This window comes from Jaculus jaculus, chromosome X, assembly GCF_020740685.1.
Source record: "Jaculus jaculus isolate mJacJac1 chromosome X, mJacJac1.mat.Y.cur, whole genome shotgun sequence".
Classification (NCBI taxonomy): Eukaryota; Metazoa; Chordata; class Mammalia; order Rodentia; family Dipodidae; genus Jaculus; species Jaculus jaculus.
Window position 1 is genome coordinate 44,300,970 of NC_059125.1, and position 19,155 is coordinate 44,320,124.

At 37.9% G+C, this 19,155-nt stretch overlaps 1 pseudogene; it reads right to left on the reverse strand.

Moving 5' to 3' along the window:
* Nucleotides 1-13,711: 13,711 nt before the first annotated feature.
* The window catches only part of LOC101603713, a 121,074-nt pseudogene continuing 115,630 nt past the window's right edge, over nt 13,712-19,155 (reverse strand).

Sequence of the window (19,155 nt, forward strand, 5' to 3'; positions counted from 1 at the left end):
AAAAGTAATAATAAAAAAATCTTAAAAATAATTAGTGATAGACCTCCCATATGATCCAGTTATGTCAACCTTAGGCATATAACCTAAAGATCACACACTCTATTGCAGGGACACTTGCACATCCATGTTTACTTCTGTCTATTTTCAATAGCAAAGAATAATAATCAGCCTATATGCTCTGTGATAAATGAACGGAAAATTACAGTGTGATCTATTTACACATTGGAATTCTATTCAACAGGACAGAAAAGTAAAATTATGAAATTTGTAAGAAAATGGATGGGTCTGGATAGAATTATATTAAATTTTGTGACCCAAGCTCTGATATGTACATCCTAGATTGTAATATCTGTCTGTTCTTTTAAGAGGCAGGAGGAAAGATATTGGGGGAAGGGGAAATGGGAGAGAGAGAGAGGGAGAGAAGAATTTACTAAAACAAATGGCATTTGAAAATGCCAGAATGAGGGCTGGAGAGTTTGATGAATGGTTAAAGTTGCTTTCTTGACAACACCAGAATGAATGATGTCTAAATCTCTGTATGGAAACTTAAAATAATAAAAAATATAGAAAAACAGGACTTTAATGCTACCTAATTTTCAATCAATGATTGATAAAAATGACTGAATAAATCCATTAGCACTTTTGACACTTGTATATTATAATACTTATCTATGTATCTTCTATACTATGCCCCAGTGTTTTCAAGGGAAGATTAGGCTCACATTTGCCTCCAGTGGAATTCCATGGCAATGTTCCTTTTATTGATTTTGTGTGTTTCTCTAGTCAAGTACCTTAGAGTCGGTTTCAGGCAAATTCTAAAATTTAAATAATATACACATTCAATGAAAAATAGCACAGGGTATTTATGCAAGAGTAGGTGTTATGACAAACAGATCCTCTAACAAAGTCATAGTCCCTAAGGATGCATGTTGCCCAACACCCTTAATTCGTTCAACTGGGAGGCTGAGAGCTCTGGTCTGTAGAGGATTCCAAGGTCAGCTTGTGAACTAGTGAAATGCTTCACCAAGAAACAGCAGAAGAGGATATAAAGACACTATAAATCAGAAAGCAACAAATGACAAGGGCAAAATTTAACTTATTTAAGAATGGCAAATCTGGCCATCTATCAGATTTAACATATAATTTACCATAACAGGGAAGGTGCAATTAGCACGTCTGATGCCAGCCTATATACTAGGCTTTTTTGGCGGGTACTGACTTGGGTGTTATTCCAGCTGCCTTTTGGGGTGGCTTTGGTCTCAGCTATGCTGCACACCTGCTTAGGTCACTGTTTTCTATGCTGTGGGCTCAGGTAGGCTGGCTGGGTGAGTGGGTCACTGCTCTGATTGTCTGGGCCAAGTGCTATGTAGGTGAGCTCCCTTCCCCAGGTCTCTGGTACTTGCTGGCACTTGCTCTGGAAGTGGGGAGAGGGGAGGCTATGAGTGGTGGCTGACATATTCCCACTGGTCCTTGTGATCCTCTTCCTCATAAGCCACTCAGTCTGTCCTCCCTTCACATTTTTTGAGTTTGTGAGGAGGCTGGTGTGAGTGAAAAATTCCCCTCACCTGGCTTTTCCTGTGGCTCAGGCTGAACCTGGTGGCTGTAGCCATGCAGACTTAGTGCTGCCACTGCTCAAGCTGCTTCTGCCTGCTTCTGTGATCTCTAGATACTCTGGATCTCTCTTACTTCTCTACTGCAGATTTTAATTTCTCATACACCTCACTTTTTAGTACAAGAGTATATTTTGCTTTTTTTAAAAATTTTTCTCCCCTAGGCTGCTTTGGCATGGTTCCTATGCTGTCTTCTTAACTGGAAGTCTCCTGAAATTCACTATGTAGTCTCAGAGTGGCCTTGAACTCTTGAAAATCCTCCTACCTCTGCCTCCCAAATGCTGGGATTAAAGGTGTACACCATCACACCTGCACATGCTTTCTGTTTTATGCAGAAAAGCAGATGAACAGGTACCTGAGTTTTTGCAGGAGAGAAGGGGAGAAACTTGTGAGATTGTGAGGCAGGAAAGGAGCTGAAAGTTGAGCATAACATATAAGTGACATATGAGAGCATGGAAACCAGAGGTCACAGGCAAAGGAGATAAGTGAGTTTCTAGTAGTACAGTGCACTGTCAGTATAGACACAGTGCCAGGGAAAGTTTTCGTGAGACTCTAACATTTCTGCTCCCTATCAGTCATTCCATGGTCTTCTCTTCCCCTTAATTTCATTACCTGCAGCCCTATTTGGACTTAGTTGATACAAATTTCCAACTATCTTTCCTTAACTCTATGATTTTAAGCAGCAAATGCAGAGACATGCCATTATGGTAAGAGTGAGAAACTAGAAGGTAGTTAACATTCTGAGCTAAAAGACAGCATACAATAGTGTAAGAGGAGTAAAATGTTGTCTGACATTTAAAAATAGGCCTTCCTCTACCAATTAGTCTGTTCTGCCCATAGTAACCTTATTCAATGTTATAGTGGTAATCACTTTTGGAAGGTTTTGACATATTTCATAATCGAACTGCCAGGTTCACACTTAGTTATAATTCATTCATCAATAAATGTGACTTGTTGACCAAATTGTTTTGACTCTCTTGAAGAGCTGGTGTGAAGACTTTCCTGTTTCCTGTCTTCAATGTGTTTTTACAATCTCATGACATACCATTAACATGGTGAAAAATTGATTATTGTCCTGGGAACCAAACTGTAATTTGGTTCTATTTTTATTTGTCTTTCTCATCAACTGAAGAACCATATGCATTTTTCAAAATGGGTGTTATCTGCTTTGAAATTCATGAAGTAAGATTGCACACTTGTCAAACATTTTTTCTAGTGTTTACAAAAACATCAACATCAAGCTTTCCTTAAGTTGCTTAGAAATAGAGATGTCCAGGGGAAAGAATAGAGGACTCAAAATGAAAAACTAGGCATCAGGAATGGCTTATTCATTCTACAAACATTTTAATGCAGTTAGTACATGCAGCAAATTGGCAGATCTGAGCTGATGTCTGTGAGGAGTCGGAGGGACATGAGGATGATCCTTTCATTCCAAAAGTTTAATGCCCATGGTTCCTTACACTTTATCAGGAACTAAGAAAACAGAAATAACAAAATAAAATCTTTTCCATCATAGATAATATCTTCTAGAGAGTTTATATGATATAAGATATATGTGATACAAACAAAATCACTCAAGTTATAAAGCAATAAAAATGGGACAAATGAATAAATGATGCTGTAGATGGTCAAGGCAAGTGCACTAAAAGAATGATACAACACTGCTTCTGCAAATACTTGCTAAGACTTCAAGAAAGTCACTTACCTACCCTTAACTTCTCCTGCAGCAGTGATGCAGGACTAGTTTTATTACTGATTTGTTCCTCTGTTCATTCATCTTGAGGACCATTCCATAGAATATGGAAAAAAGACAATTTCAGATTGCAACTTTAAATACCTAGAGTAAATCTCATACCAAATCATGATGTGATTGTTCCTTTAAGATTTGGTAGCACTTGTCTATTTTCTTTCTTTTTTGTTGAGGTAGGGTCTTGCCCTAGCCCAGGCTGACCTGGAATTCACTATGTAATCTCAGGCTGGCCTTGAATTTATAGAAATCCTCTTACCTCTGCCTCTCAAGGAAGGCATGCAACACCTCGCCCAGCTCATTTGCCTATTTTTATTTATTTATTTTTTATTTGAGAGCGACAGACATAGAGAGAAAGACAGATGGAGGGAGAGAGAATGGGCGCACCAGGGCCTCCAGCCACTGCAAACGGACTCCAGACGCGTGCGCCCCCTTGTGCATCTGGCTAACGTGGGACCTGGGGAATCAAGCCTCGAACCGGGGTCCTTAGGCTTCACAGGCAAGCGCTTAAACCGCTAAGCCATCTCTCCAGCCCATCATTTGCCTATTTTTAATGTTTAGATTTAAAGTCTAGTATAATTCTAAAAATTGGAAAAAAGTTAAATTGTCATTATTGTCAAACATATAATTTTTTTCACAGAAAATTCAAGAGACAGAGAAAGCTATTGCAACTAATAATAAATTTCAGCCAGATTAGTGGGTAAAATAAAATTTGAAAATTCTCAGTTTTTCAGATATAACCAATTAGAAAATATTTTTGTGTGTAAAATGATTAAAAGCCAGGAACATTAAGACAATAAATAAAGGTGTAAGAATATGTCTTGCCAGTATAAATGGTAGTACTACATTTCTTGAAACAATGTAGTATTACTACAAAGATTGAAGAGTAGACCATTTATCACACAAAAGCACAAACATTTCTTCAATATGCTAAATTGATGTGTGTGAGTGTGCGACCTATTTTAAAATAGAACTCTCCTAAGCTCTGTTGTCATTGAAACACGAAAACAATAAATCCTGTGTTCCAAAGACATCACTATGCAAGCATTTTGAAGTCAAACCATGAGAAATATTTATTTAGCTTTTAAGCCCTTCTCTTTCACAGAGGATGTAGACAGCAGTGGGGACATGCTGGAAAAATTGTGAAGAAATATCTTTGGCAGTTGCCAGCTGTCTCCCTGCAAATGTCTTTCATAGTATTAGTATTGACAAATGCCCTTCATGTCAGTCTATGGAGAGGAAATTACTGTGAGAAGTCAAGATGTAGGAACCACACTTACAAGAACTTAGTGGAGTAGTGTGTGTGTGTGGGGGGGGGGGGGGGTCCCTTCAGAATTCCAGAGGATCTGTGAGTAGCAGGGACATGTTTTGCTGATGGAATAAAATGCTTCTGCATTGTGTTGGGCCTTCAGCCCTAGAGCTGGCTGACACTACAGATATCACACTGTTCTCTTGGGATTCAATGGGAATACATGCAGAAGAGAGACCAAGCTTAGAGTTCTTCACATCTTTGTCCCAGAGAACTACCAATAGGAGGAAAGGAATCTCAAGAGAAAGTAGTATCTACATGGAACATAGGAGTGGTAGACACAGATGCCAAGAGGTAAGCAGCCAGGGAAGGATCCCTATTGGCCTGGTTCACATAGAGTTCAGGTAAATGTCTCAGGGTAAATCTTTGTTAACGCTTAGAGAAAAAGTCAACTTTCAGTGTCAGCCAGGCTCAGGGAGTATGAAGTCATCTTTGACTCTCCTCTCAGAAAAGTAGTGGGGAAGGTCGAAGCAGCTTTAGAAGCTTCAGGTAGACAGAGAAAGTAGAAGTATCTACTGTTTCCATAACTCAGCCTTATCATCTGTAGAGGTCCTAGGTGGGAAGGAAAATCAAGTTTTGATCAGTATATAGTGCTGAATGTATACATATACATGTACATGTAGATGTATATATTTTAGCAGATACATACATACATACATACATATGTATGTATATCTGTTAAAGTATCAACTATACATTTCTGAAAACAAATCTCTCATGCCAAAATTTCACACTCTCAAACAACTGGCTTGTGGAGAAAATATAGTTGAGGGAGATTACTTAAACTCCATGGAAATTTCTAACTAGACTGCAAACAAACAAGTATAAGAATCCTAATAAAATTTTGGCATAGTTCAATCTCCACTGAAATTTGCACTGGGCCTCACAGTCAACTTGACCATTCTTGGACATAAGTTTGTCTTTCACCTTCAAGATGAAAGAAAGAGAGGACATTCAGTTTTGATTAGAGATTTCATCATAACAAGAAATCAAATCCAAAATATAATCATTTTCAAACCAATCTTCCTTCCCTCCCTCCTTCCCCCATCCCTTCCTCCCTAATTTTATTGGCCAGATTTATTTACTATCTTCTTTAAGGCAAACGAAAATACCAGCATTAAATTGTGGAAAATGTCATTTAATTGAAATCATTGCAAAGAAAGTTTAAGTATCCCTTTAAAAGGTGTTCACCAGATAATGTCTATCCTTTGTAGAAAGGTGAGTTTCTTGAAGACAACAAATTGTAGGATCCTGCTTTTTAACCCAGTCTGCAAATCTATGTCTTTTCGTTGGGGCATTGAGACCGTTGATATTAAGAGATATTATTGAAAGGTGTGTATTTATGTTTGCCATTTGTGTGTGTGTGTGTGTGTTACTTGTTCTACCTGTGCTCTCTTCTGTTAACTGGTATTTGAGTATGGCTGGTTTTTTCTAGGTTCCTTATATGTGTGCTTTTCCTTTTGTTCAGCATGGAGGATTCTATCAAGTATTTTCTGTAGAGCTGGTTTTGTCTTCAGATATTCCTTTAACCTGCTTTTGTCATGGAATGTCTTTATTTCTCCATCTATTTGGATGGATAACTTTGCAGGATAAAGTAACCTTGGTTGACAGTTGTTATCTTTCAGAACTTGGAATATATCACTCCAGGCCCTTCTGGCTTTACAAGTTTGTGTTGAATAATCTGCTGTAATCCTGATGGGCTTGCTTTTGTAGGTAACTTGATTTTTCTCTCTAACTGCTTTCAATATTTTTTCTTTGGTTTGTGTGTTTGGAAGTTTGAGTATAATGTGGCGAGGAGAGGTTCTTTCTGGGTTTTGTCTGGCTGGGGTTCTAAAGGCTTCCTGTATCTGTATTGGCACCTCTTTCCCAATTTGGGGAAAATTTTCCTCTATGATTTTGTTGAAGATGCCTACTATGCCTCTGGAGTGGAATTCTTCTCCTTCTACTATGCCCTGAATTCTTATATTGGATCTTTTCATAGTGTCCCGAATATCTTGAAATTCCCACTCATACTTTTCTATAAGTTTGTCTTTCTCTTTGTTGGACTGCATTAGGTCTGCCACCTGATCTTCTAGCTTAGATATTCTGTCTTCTCCCTCATCCATCCTACTGGTGAGATTTTCTACAGAGTTTTTTATTTCATTAACTGTGTTCTTCATTGCTAGTAATTCTGACTGGTTTTTCTTTATTATTTCTATTTCTCTATTTATGTCTTGTATTGCCTTCTTTATTTCATTAAATTGGTGTCCTGCCTCTTCTTTGATTCCTTTGATTTCCTCTTTGATTTTCTCTTTGATTTCTTCTTTGATTGTTTTCATGTGTTCTTTGACCTCTTTGAACATATTTATAATTATTCTTTTGAACTCTTTCTCAGGCATTTCCTCTAACTCTTTCTCACTGGAGGACATTTCTAATGCATTAATACTTTTAGGTGGATTTATATCATCTTGCTTTTTAGTGTTTCTTGTGTTATAATGTATATATTTTTGCATCTTGGATTAAGTGAATGCTTGGATTTTCTAGCTAGCTGTGTATTCTTAGCTGTATCAATTGATTTGGTGTAATATATTTTCAGGGTAGGACCTTAAGGTAGTGGAATAATATACTGGTAGATTCTAAAATTTAGCTAAACACTGTACCCACTCCATCAAAAGGCAGTTCTAAGAGGTAAATTTATAGCCTTGAGTGCCTATATTAAGAAATTAGAAAGGTCGCAAGTAAACGACCTAATGCTTCGCCTTAAAGCCTTGGAAAAAGAAGAACAAGGCAAACCAAAAATCAGTAGATGGGAAGAAATAAAAAAGATTAGGGCAGAAATTAATGAAATAGAAACAAAAAGAACAATCCAAAGAATTAATGAAACAAAGAGTTGGTTCTTTGAAAGGATAAACAAGATTGATAAACCCTTAGCAAATCTGACCAAAAGAAAGAGAGAAGAGACACAAATTAATAAAATCAGAGATGAACAAGGTAACATCACAACAGATTCCAGAGAAATTCAAAAAATCATAGGGACACACTATAAAAGCATATACTCCACAAAGTATGAAAATCTGAAAGAAATGGATGATTTCCTTGATCTATATGACCTACCTAAATTAAATCAAAATGAGATTAATCACTTAAATAGACCTATAACAAACATGGAGATCCGAGCAGTTATCAATAATCTCCCAACTAAAAAAAGCCCAGGCCCGGATGGATTCACTGCTGAATTTTACCAGACTTTTAAGGAAGAGCTAACACCATTGCTTCTTAAGCTTTTCCAGGAAATAGAAAAAGAAGGAATCCTACCAAACTCCTTCTATGAGGCCAGCATCACCCTGATACCAAAACCAGGCAAAGATAGAACAAAAAAAGAAAATTACAGACCAATCTCCCTCATGAACATAGATGCAAAAATTCTCAACAAAATCTTGGCAAACAGAATACAAGAGTATATCAAAAAGATCATTCACCCTGACCAAGTAGGCTTTATCCCAGAGATGCAGGGATGGTTCAACATACGCAAATCTATAAATGTAATACATCACATAAATGGGTTGAAGGACAAAAACCACATGATCATCTCATTAGATGCAGAGAAAGCATTTGACAAAATCCAACATCCCTTCATGATAAAAGTCCTACAGAGACTGGGAATAGAAGGAACATATCTCAATATAATAAAGGCTATTTATGACAAGCCTACAGCCAACATATTACTAAATGGGGAAAAACTGGAAGCTTTTCCACTAAAATCAGGAACAAGACAAGGGTGTCCACTGTCTCCACTTCTATTTAATATAGTTTTGGAAGTCTTAGCCATAGCAATAAGGCAAGAGACACACATAAAAGGGATACAAATTGGAAAGGAAGAAATCAAGTTATCACTATTTGCAGATGACATGATTCTATACATAAAGGACCCTAAAGACTCTACTAGCAAGCTGTTAGAGCTAATCAAAACCTACAGCAATGTAGCAGGATACAAAATAAATACACAGAAATCAGTAGCCTTCATATATGCTAACAACAAACACACAGAGGATGAAATCAGAGAATCACTCCCATTCACAATTGCATCAAAAAAAATAAAATACCTTGGAATAAACCTAACTAAGGAAGTAAAGAATCTATACAATGAGAACTTTAAGACACTGAAGCGAGAAATTGCAGAAGACACTAGAAAGTGGAGAAACATCCCTTGTTCCTGGCTTGGAAGAATCAATATCGTGAAAATGGCAATCTTACCTAAAGCAATCTACACATTTAATGCAATCCCTATCAAAATTCCAAAGGCTTTCCTCATGGAAATAGAAAAAACAATCCAAAAATTTATTTGGAATCATAAAAAACCTCGAATATCTAAAATAATACTGAGCAACAAAAAAGAGGCTGGTGGTATCACCATACCTGATTTTAACCTATACTACAGAGCCATAGTAACAAAAACAGCATGGTACTGGCACAAAAACAGACATGTAGATCAGTGGAACAGAATAGAGGACCCAGATGTAAGCCCAAGTAGCTATAGCCACCTGATATTCGATAAAAATGCCAAAAATACTCATTGGAGAAGAGACAGCCTCTTCAGCAAATGGTGTTTTGAAAACTGGATAAATATCTGCAGAAGGATGAAAATAGATTCTTCTATCTCGCCATGCACAAGAATTAAGTCCAAATGGATTAAAGACCTTAACATCAGACCGGAAACTTTGAAACTGCTAGAGGAAAAAGTAGGGGAAACCCTCCAACATATTGGTCTTGGCAAAGACTTTCTAAATACAACCCCAATTGCTCAGGCAATAAAACCACAGATTAACCACTGGGACCTAATGAAATTACAAAGATTTTGCACCGCAAAGGACACAGTGAAAAAAGCAAAGAGGCAACCTACAGAATGGGAAAAAATCTTCGCCAGCTATATATCTGATAAAGGATTAATATCTAGGATATACAAAGAACTCAAAAAGTTAACTAATAAGGAATCAAACAGGCCAATCAAAAAATGGGCTAAGGAGCTAAATAGAGAGTTCTCAAAGGAAGAAATACGAATGGCATATAAGCACCTAAAAAAATGTTCTACGTCACTAGTCATCAGGGAAATGCAGATTAAAACTACATTGAGATTCCATCTCACTCCTGTCAGATTGGCCACCATCATGAAAACAAATGATCATAAATGTTGGCGGGGATGTGGAAAAAAAGGAACCCTTCTGCACTGCTGGTGGGAATGCAATCTGGTCCAGCCATTGTGGAAAACAGTGTGGAGGTTCCTAAAGCAGCTAGAGATTGATCTACCATATGACCCAGCTATAGCACTCCTAGGCATATATCCAAAGGACTCATCTCATTTCCTTAGAAGTACATGCTCAACCATGTTTATTGCTGCTCAATTTATAATAGCTGGGAAATGGAACCAGCCTAGATGTCCCTCAACAGATGAGTGGATAATGAAGATGTGGTACATTTATACAATGGAGTTCTACTCAGCGGTAAAGAAAAATGAAGTTATGAAATTTGCAGAAAAATGGATGGACCTGGAAAGTATTATACTAAGTCAGGTAACCCAGGCCCAGAAAGCCAAGCGCCACATGTTCTCCCTCATATGGGGATCCTAGCTACAGATGACTGGGCTTCTGTGTGAGAATGAAAATACTTAGTAGCAGAGGCCAGTAAGTTGAAAAGGAGACATAAAAAGGGTGGAGAAAGGAAGGGAGGAGGATACTTAATAGGTTGATATTGTATATATGTAATTACAATGATTGTAATGGGGAGGTAATATGATTGAGAATGGAATTTCAAACGGGAAAGTGTGGGGGTGGGGAGGGAGGGAATTACCATGGGATATATTTTATAATCATGGAAAATGTTAATAAAAATTTAAAAAAAAAAAAAAAAAAAAAAGGTGTTCACCAACACACCTGTCCACCTAGGCTATTATTCCTACTTCATCACTTGCTCAGCTTCTCTTGGTTGGTTGGATGATGAGTTATTTTTCTGCTATCTTTCTCTTCACTTGGCTTTCCTTCTATGACTAGTCAGTTTCCAAGCTCAAGTCTCCATGGTGTGTGTCTGATTTGCATGCTATTTCCTTCAGGCCTCCTTTTGTTGTCCCATTTTCCATGTTGTTGCTTGGCATATATGTATATGTGTAGAAAAATGTCAGCTAATCTATAAAAACAATAAATACATACAAATATCAACTAAAAGCCCTTACATTGTAGCTACAACAACTATTCTAAGAAATCGTACGATGTGAGTTTAAAAGAAAAAAACTCAGTTCAACAACAAACTGTTATTAGACACAGTTACTACCATATCTGTTACTGCCTGGGTATTGAATGTCCATTAAAAGCTAATATATTGAAGACTTGCTCCCCAGCCATGGTGGTATGATTGGGAGGCAGTGGAAACTTTAAAAGGAAGGGGCCAATATCGGGAAGTAGGTCATCAGGGTCATTCTCTTGAGGACAATGTTGGAACCCAAGCCTCCCTCCCCCAGCTGTGATTATGTGATCTGCTTTCTCTGCCATGCAATTTCTTCCATTTTTTTTAAAAATCTTATGTCAGGCCCAAAGGAAATGAACCAAGGTACCAGTGGACTGAAATTTCAGAAATCAGTATACAAAAACATTCTGACTTTAGTTTTATTTTGTTAGAGTGACAGAACGCTGAAAAACACAACATGGATGGCAAGAAAGAATAAAGAGAGGAAGAAGTGAACCTGATCTTGAGCTAGGCATTTTCCACTGGATAACACTCAAATTAGGTAAATGCCTAGCTGTAGTAAATCAAGTAACTTCTTTTCTTTGCTTTTGCATTCAGCATATAAAAATCCGCAGCTTGAGGTGTTGAAGTGGACCATTCTGAACCTCTTCTGGTTTAACGTACTGCCTGATTCATGGATCCTTTAATTCTAAAAGAAGCTCTGTGAACTTCAATAAACACAGGAGGAGGAATAGAATAAAAAACATGATCAATAAGGAAAAGTAACTACTGGCTGACTTTCATAGAATCTCTGTTACAGTCTTTCTTCTTAGTAGCTCCTGTCTCTGCAATCCTTCCTCCAGGGCACACATCTCTGTACCTGGTGACAGGTCTTATGACTCCATAGAATACTTTAATATGTATTTTGACTGCACTATGTTTCACTGATTGTAAATTTATGGTTTTTCACAGCAAGATTGCAGTCTTTATCACCAGTGTGAATGAAAGAATTGCAGTCCACATTTATGAAAGATCCACAAAGATCAACACCAGTACTGAGGTAGATTGTTTCTGTTGAACTAGGTATTCTCATTAAAAAAAAAAAAAACAAAAAACAAAAAACCTTTATTGATGTATTTGTTTGTTTGTTTGAGGCAGGGTCTCACTGTAGCCCAGGCTGACCTGGAATTCACTATGTAGTCTCCCGGTGGCCTTGAACTTATGGTGATCCTCCTACCTCTGCTTCCTAGTGCTGGGATTAAAGGTGTGAGCCACCACACCCAGCTCTTGTATGTATGTGTGTGTATGTATGTATGTATGTATGTATGTATGTATGTATGTATGTATGTATGTATTATTTATTTATAGAGAATTGTTGCGGCAGGGCCTCCAGCCACTGTAAACAAACTCCAGAAGAATGTGTCACTTTGTGAATCTGGATTATGTGTGCTCTGAGGAGTCAAACCTGGGTCCTTAGGCTTTGTAGGCAAGAACCATAACTGTTAAGCCATCCCTCCAGCCCTGTATTCTTTTGTGGGCCTATGGTGTTCTATGGCAATCTAGCCTCTTGTTTTTATCAGGGATCACAAAGAAAAGATATACACAAAAATACAAGATGAGTATTTGTTCCTCAGGCTTGACGAGATGCATTTGACTGAAATGGTTTCTCAACTTAAACTTAAATTATTTACTAGTGGTCACATTCTCTTATGTGCCAAATAATGGAGGCAGAATCAAGGATCTCATCTGCTTATATCCAAAGTCTGGAAAGGACATAATTTGCATGGGAATTATGGAAGTTAAGGATGTGATACCTTTGTGATTTGACAGGCATTGCATTACAATGAAAAGAGCAGATTCTATGTTACACAGAGAAAATTGGGCCTCCAGCAAAAATTTTTGTCTGTGATGTGACATTGGGCTTCTTTTGTAACTTTAATGAATTTCTATATCTATATAAAAGGATGAATAAACTAAATGTTGTGAAGTTTTTATAATGAGACCAAAATGAGATTGCATATAAAATGCTTGGTCCAGTGTCTTGAGCATTAGCAGTCAAATCATTACTTACCACGCTGTTTTGGAGCCCTGTTTTACTTTGCTGCCATTTAGCTGACTAAGACATTCAGTGTTGGTTTGAGTCATAATAAATAACTTCAATATTTTTGATGTTTTACAGTATAATAGGTTGGTTTTCTATTCCTGATACTTGTCTACTATGGGCTAACTGGTCCTCGCCCTTCTTTCTGGGACCCAAAGTGGCAGAGCAGCCTCAGTCTGGAACATTAATATTAAATGTGGCAGAGGCAAAGAGTACTTGGTGTTCAAAGTGCTAGCCCTCAAAACCTCTATCTAGAACTTACTTTTGCTCACCTTTATTGATCAAGGAAAGTTGGTCATAATGAGGTTCAACAAGATAGAGAAATGTACTCTGTCCCCATGAATAACAGTGGTTTAATATAGTGTTGATTGATCAAGTTGACTACTTTTTCCCAGCTTCATTTTTCTGAATGCTTCAGGAAAAAGGAATAAATTATTTGATCATAAGATTATTCTTTCATATGAAAACTGTTTTTATTTAGACCTATTTACTTATCCTTTTAGTTTCAAGTCAGATCCTGTTTCCATAATGATGATCTTAGATTTACTTGCTGAAAAACGAATGCCACTATGATATGGTAGATTGAATGTGCCATGTCCCCACATAGCCTTATTTATTTTGAATACTCAATTCCCAGATGGAGCAATTTGGGAGGTGAAGCCTTGCTGATGGAGATGTGTTACTGGTGGTAGGCTTTGAGGTATTATTTCCCAGCTTCTCCCATACCAGAGCTCAGCTCACTCTTTCTACTTTCAGCTGCTGTGGCAAGATGTGATATCCAGACTCTGCTCTACAATCCTTTCGCTATTGTTCTGAAACTTCTTCTGCAGACTGTAAGCCAAAATAAGCCGTTTCTTCCCATCAGATCTTTTTGGTTGGCTGTTTCATCAAAGCAACATGAAGGTAAATGAAACATATGACATTTGCTTCTTAAAGCATCCACTACATTCTGCCATGTGTTATATTATGGGCCAGGAATCCCTGAATGGAAACCAATGTATGTGTGCTTTAAAACCTGAACTTTTTGATCACTTGTATGATACTATAAGTGGAAATTCTGACAGATCACCTTCAAAACACAAGTGCCCTAAATTATTATATCAACGTTCATTTAAGCTATGTGTATAGGATACATATAAAACATTCAATTTCATATTTAGACTTGGATTCCATACACAAGCGATCTCTTTGTATATATGAAATCATTCCAAATTCTGAAAATAGCCAACTCTGAAAATTTCTGATTCCAAGCATTTCAGATAAGGGATACTAAACTTGCATTTGCATATTTTTTTTCTTTTCTTTTTCAAGGTAGGGTCTTGCTCTAGTCCAGGCTGACCTGGAATTCACTATGTACTCTCAGGCTGGCCTCAAATCTTCCTATCCCTGCCTCCCAAGCGCTGGGATTAAAAGCATGTGCTACCACACCTGGCCAAAATTTTCTTTCTTCATAGTACTTATCATCAAGCAGTTTACAACTGGTGCCTTATTCTTCCTTATGACTTTAAAGTTACCTAGTTCAGGGTCTTAGATATAATTGATTCAAATGTTAGTAGAAATAAATTGAAGATCAGAGATGAGAAGTCAACAGTATGTGGATAGCTTGGAGGAAAGTGGATGCTACACAGTGGAAGGATTTCTCTTCTTGAAGTCAAATATATGTTTTCTGAAACCCTTGGTAGTAATCATGGGAAACTCCTTGTGGAAATTGGAAATGTCAGCTGAGACGCTTGAGAACCCCTCTTGCAGAGTTCAGAAAGGACAGAGGCTGTTCGAAAAAATTAAAGCCATGAGAGAGCTATATCTGCTGGCTTATAATTAACAATTACTGTAGGAAGGAGAAACATTTATTCTTTTCTGACAACAAAACTTGCATAATTGCACCACGAGTATTTGGTCACACCCTTTCTAGCATGTATTATGCATTTGCAGACAGAAAAAATAGCCTTAGCATGGTTTGGAGCAGCAAGAAATAATATTTTTTAATAAATGCACAATATTTTATTAAGTAGAAACTTTGTATGGAAACATCATGTCTTGGTACCATCATTTCCTTTTCTCCATGCCCCTCCCATTAAGGGCCCTTCTCTTTCTTTTTTCTTTTTTTTTAATTTTTTTAAAATTTATTTATTTGAGAGCGACAGACACAGAGAGAAAGACAGAGGGAGAGAGAGAATGGGTGCGCAAAGGCTTCCAGCCTCTGCAAACGAACTCCAGACGCGTGCGCCCCCTTGTGCATCTAGCTAACGTGGGACCTGGGGAACCGAGCCTTGAACCGGGGTCCTTAGGCTTCACAGGCAAGCGCTTAACCGCTAAGCCATCTCTCCAGCCCAAGGGCCCTTCTCATTCAGCTTGCTAGTATTCTTTTGGGGACGTTGTCAGTTATGAGTTGTGAGAGTAGCAGTCAGTCATTGCAGTGGGGGGCAAAGCCTCTGGATATTCCCTTTGACCCTGTGACTCTTACATTTCTGCCCCTCTTCCACAAAATTGCAAATAACTTAAACTTTTTTGGCTATCTACAATCCATGGTACCAGATGATAACATGTGACATTGCAAGGGATGTCATGTGGGTGGGTTAACCATGTCTCCATGCATTTCTTACCAATAATCTAGTGCTTCATCAGGACCAAGAAACACATAGGAAGATCAATGCTTCCTTAGTGACTAGCAATACCAAGGAATCATTTACATATTTATTTTATTTTTATTTTTTGTTAGTTTTAATATTTAATATATTCAGTGAATACAGTCAAGTTGGTACCACTATTATCCTCCTTCCTGTTCACCCCCTTCCACCTGGACCCTCTTTGTTGGGGTATATGGGTCATGCATTGTGGGGTTGGCCATAAGGCATAGGTAAGAGGAAATGTCTCCTTTACCCTTGTGCTGGTACCAAGTTCACTAAGAAAATAGCACACTTGCTTGTTTTGCCAATTATACTTAGTTTCAGCTGTGGGGCTTTTGAGTTACGATGGGGTGGTTCTTGCCTTATGATCTGCATCTATCTGAAAAAGAGAAGCAGATACTCTGATGGACAGAAATTGGTCATTTTCCTCCAGTTGCTCATGAAGCACCATCTGGCAGTAAATGCACTAACTGTATGGGACTGACTCTCTTCCAGTTTCCAGCTATGTCACTCCATTTTACATGCCAATAGCATATGGTGTCTTCAGCAGTAGGGTCTTACCACTAACCTTTGGTGGGTCATCAAGTACTCTGACAGAAATCTATCATTCTTTTAGGAAACTTTGTAGATCTCGTTAATCAAAAGCTCACTGTGGATGATAGTCACCTTGTAGTGCTGGGAGTTACAACTCAGTGTCCATGAAAAGGTGGAAGAAAAAGATAAGTAGTATAAAAGAGTTAGAGAGAGAGAGAAAAGCAGGAGAAGATTAAGGTCAGTCTTCATCAGACCCTCTCCAAGGCCTTGTAACTCAGGTGTTCCCTCTAAAGGCCTAGTGAAGGTTCAACCATTTGGTCTGTCTTTTAGGATACAGAATGTTACAGTACCATTGCCATTTGAGTCCAGATATGTGCCCCCAACACCCTCTCCTCCCCTCCCCTCCCTCCTCTCCCTTCCTATTGTCTGGTCCTCGAGATGCTTGCTAGGTATGTCACATCTTAGATAGATTCAGGTTAGGTGCTGTAGATGAATGAGACTATGTGGCAATTATCTTTATGTGATTGGGTGAGTTCACTGAGAAATATCTGTTCTAGGTTCGACCATATTTCTTCAAATTTCATTGTGTCATTTTTTCTTACTGCTCTGTAGAATTTCATCATGTAGATATACCACACCTTGCTTATCCATTCGTCTAATGATGCACATCTGGGTTGATTCCAGCTCTTAGCTATTACAAATTGAGAAGTATAAACATGGTTGACCAAATATCTCTGAAATGAGGTGTGGAGCTTTTAGGGTACATGCCCAGTAAGGGAAAATAACTGGGTCTGTTAGTAACCCTATATTCAGCTTTTTTTAGGAGTGTTGATATTGCTTTCCAAAGTGGTTGTACCATTTTATATTCCCACCAACAGTGGATGAAGGCTCCTATTTCTCTACAGCCTCAAAAGCATTTATTTTCATTTGATTTTTAAATGTTTTCTATCCTTACTAGGGTAAGGTGGAATCTCATAGTTGTTTTAATTTGCATTTCCCTGATGATTAGGGATGATGATCATTTTCTTAAGTGTGTATTTGCCATTTGTATTTCTTACTCTGAGAACTGCCTGTCCAATTCTTTCCCCCATTTTGTGAGTGGATTGTTTTACTTTTTATTATTTAGGTTTTTAAGTTCTTTGTAGATTCTAGATATTAAGCCTCTGTCAGTTGGATATACAGCAACTATTTTCTCCCATTCTGTGGGTAATCTGTTGGCTTTATTTATTGTATGTTTCTCTGTGAAGAAATTTTTCAGCTTCATAAGATCCCATTGGTTGAGTGATTATTTAAGATCCTGTGCTACTGGGGGTTTTGTTCATGAAGTCTTTTCCCATTCTTATATCATGGAAATTCCTCTTATATTTTCTTCCAGTAGTACCTGAGTTTCCAGTCTTATATTGAAGGCTTTGATCCATTTGGACTTCAGTGTTGTGCAAGGTGAGATGTGTGGATCAAGTTTCAATTTCCTGCATCTAATTATCCAGTTTGTCCAGCACCATTTGTTGAAGTTGCTATCTTTTTTCCAGTCTATAATGTTTAGGCCTTTGTTGAATATCAAATAGCTGTAGTTGTTTGACCCAAAGTCTGGGTCCTTGATCCTATTCCATTGGTCTATACTCCTGTTTTTATGCCAGTACCATGCTGTTTTTATTGCTATGGCTTTGTAATATAGCTTTAGATAAGGTATGGTGATGCCTCCAGAGGTATTTCTTTTGCTGAGGATATGCTTCGATATCCAAGGCTTTCTGCATTTCCTTATATATTTTGAAATCATTTTTCTATCTCTGTGAAGAACAATGTTGAGATTTTGATTGGAATTACATTAAATCTGTATGTCGCCTTTGGTAGGATTGCCTTTTCACAAAGTTAATTCTGACTATCTGGGAGGATGGGAGGTCTTTCCATTTTCTCAAGTCCTCCTCAATTTCTTTTTTGAGTGTTTTTAGGTTTTCATTGCATGCATCTTTAACTTCCTTGGTTAATGTTATTCTAAGGTATTTTTTGTTGCTATTGAAAATGGGACCATGTCCTTTACTACTTTCTCTGTATCTTTGTCATTTACATACAAAAAGTCTACTGATTTTTGTGTGTTGATTTTGTATCCTGCCTACTTTGCTAAAGGAGTAAATCACCTTCAAGAGTTTTGGGATGGAGGCTTTCAGGTTTCTTATGTATAGAAGAATCATGTCATCTGTGAATACAGCTAACTTAACTTCTTCCTTTCCAAGTTGTATCCCTTTTATTTATTTCTCCTGTGTTATTGTTTGAGCTAGGATTTGCAGTACCATATCAAAGAGCAGAGGTGAGAGTAGACACCCCTGTCTTGTTCCTAATCTCAATGGTATTTCCTCCAGTGTCTCACCATCCATGCCAATACTCTCCAATGTTTTTTTTTTAATTTTTTACTTATTTATTTGAGAGCGACAGACACAGAGAGAAAGACAGATAGAGGGAGAGAGAGAATGGGCGCGCCAGGGCTTCCAGCCTCTGCAAACGAACTCCAGACGCGTGCGCCCCCTTGTGCATCTGGCTAACGTGGGACCTGGGGAACCGAGCCTCGAACTGGGGTCCTTAGGCTTCACAGGCAAGCGCTTAACCGCTAAGCCATCTCTCCAGCCCTCTCTCCAATGTTTTGATCATGAAGTGATGTTATATTCTTCATCTATCAAAGTGATCATATGGTTTTTGTGTTTAACTTTGTTTATGTGGTGTATTACATTGACAGATTTCCATATCTTGAACTACCTCTTTGTTCCTGGGATGAACAGCATTTGATCAAGTTGGATAGTGCTAGTGCTGTGTTGTTGAATTCAGTTTGTGAGGATTTTGTTCAGGATCTTTGTGTCTAAGCTCATCAGGAAGACAGGCCTGCAGTTTTCTTTTCTTCTGGCATTTCTGCCTGATTTTGCTATTAGGGTAATACTAGCTTCATAGAAGGAGTTTGGGAGATTTCCCTGTTCTCCAATTATGTGGCACAGTTTGAGAAAGATTGGTTTGAGTTCTCCCATGAAGGTTTGATAGAATTCAGCTGA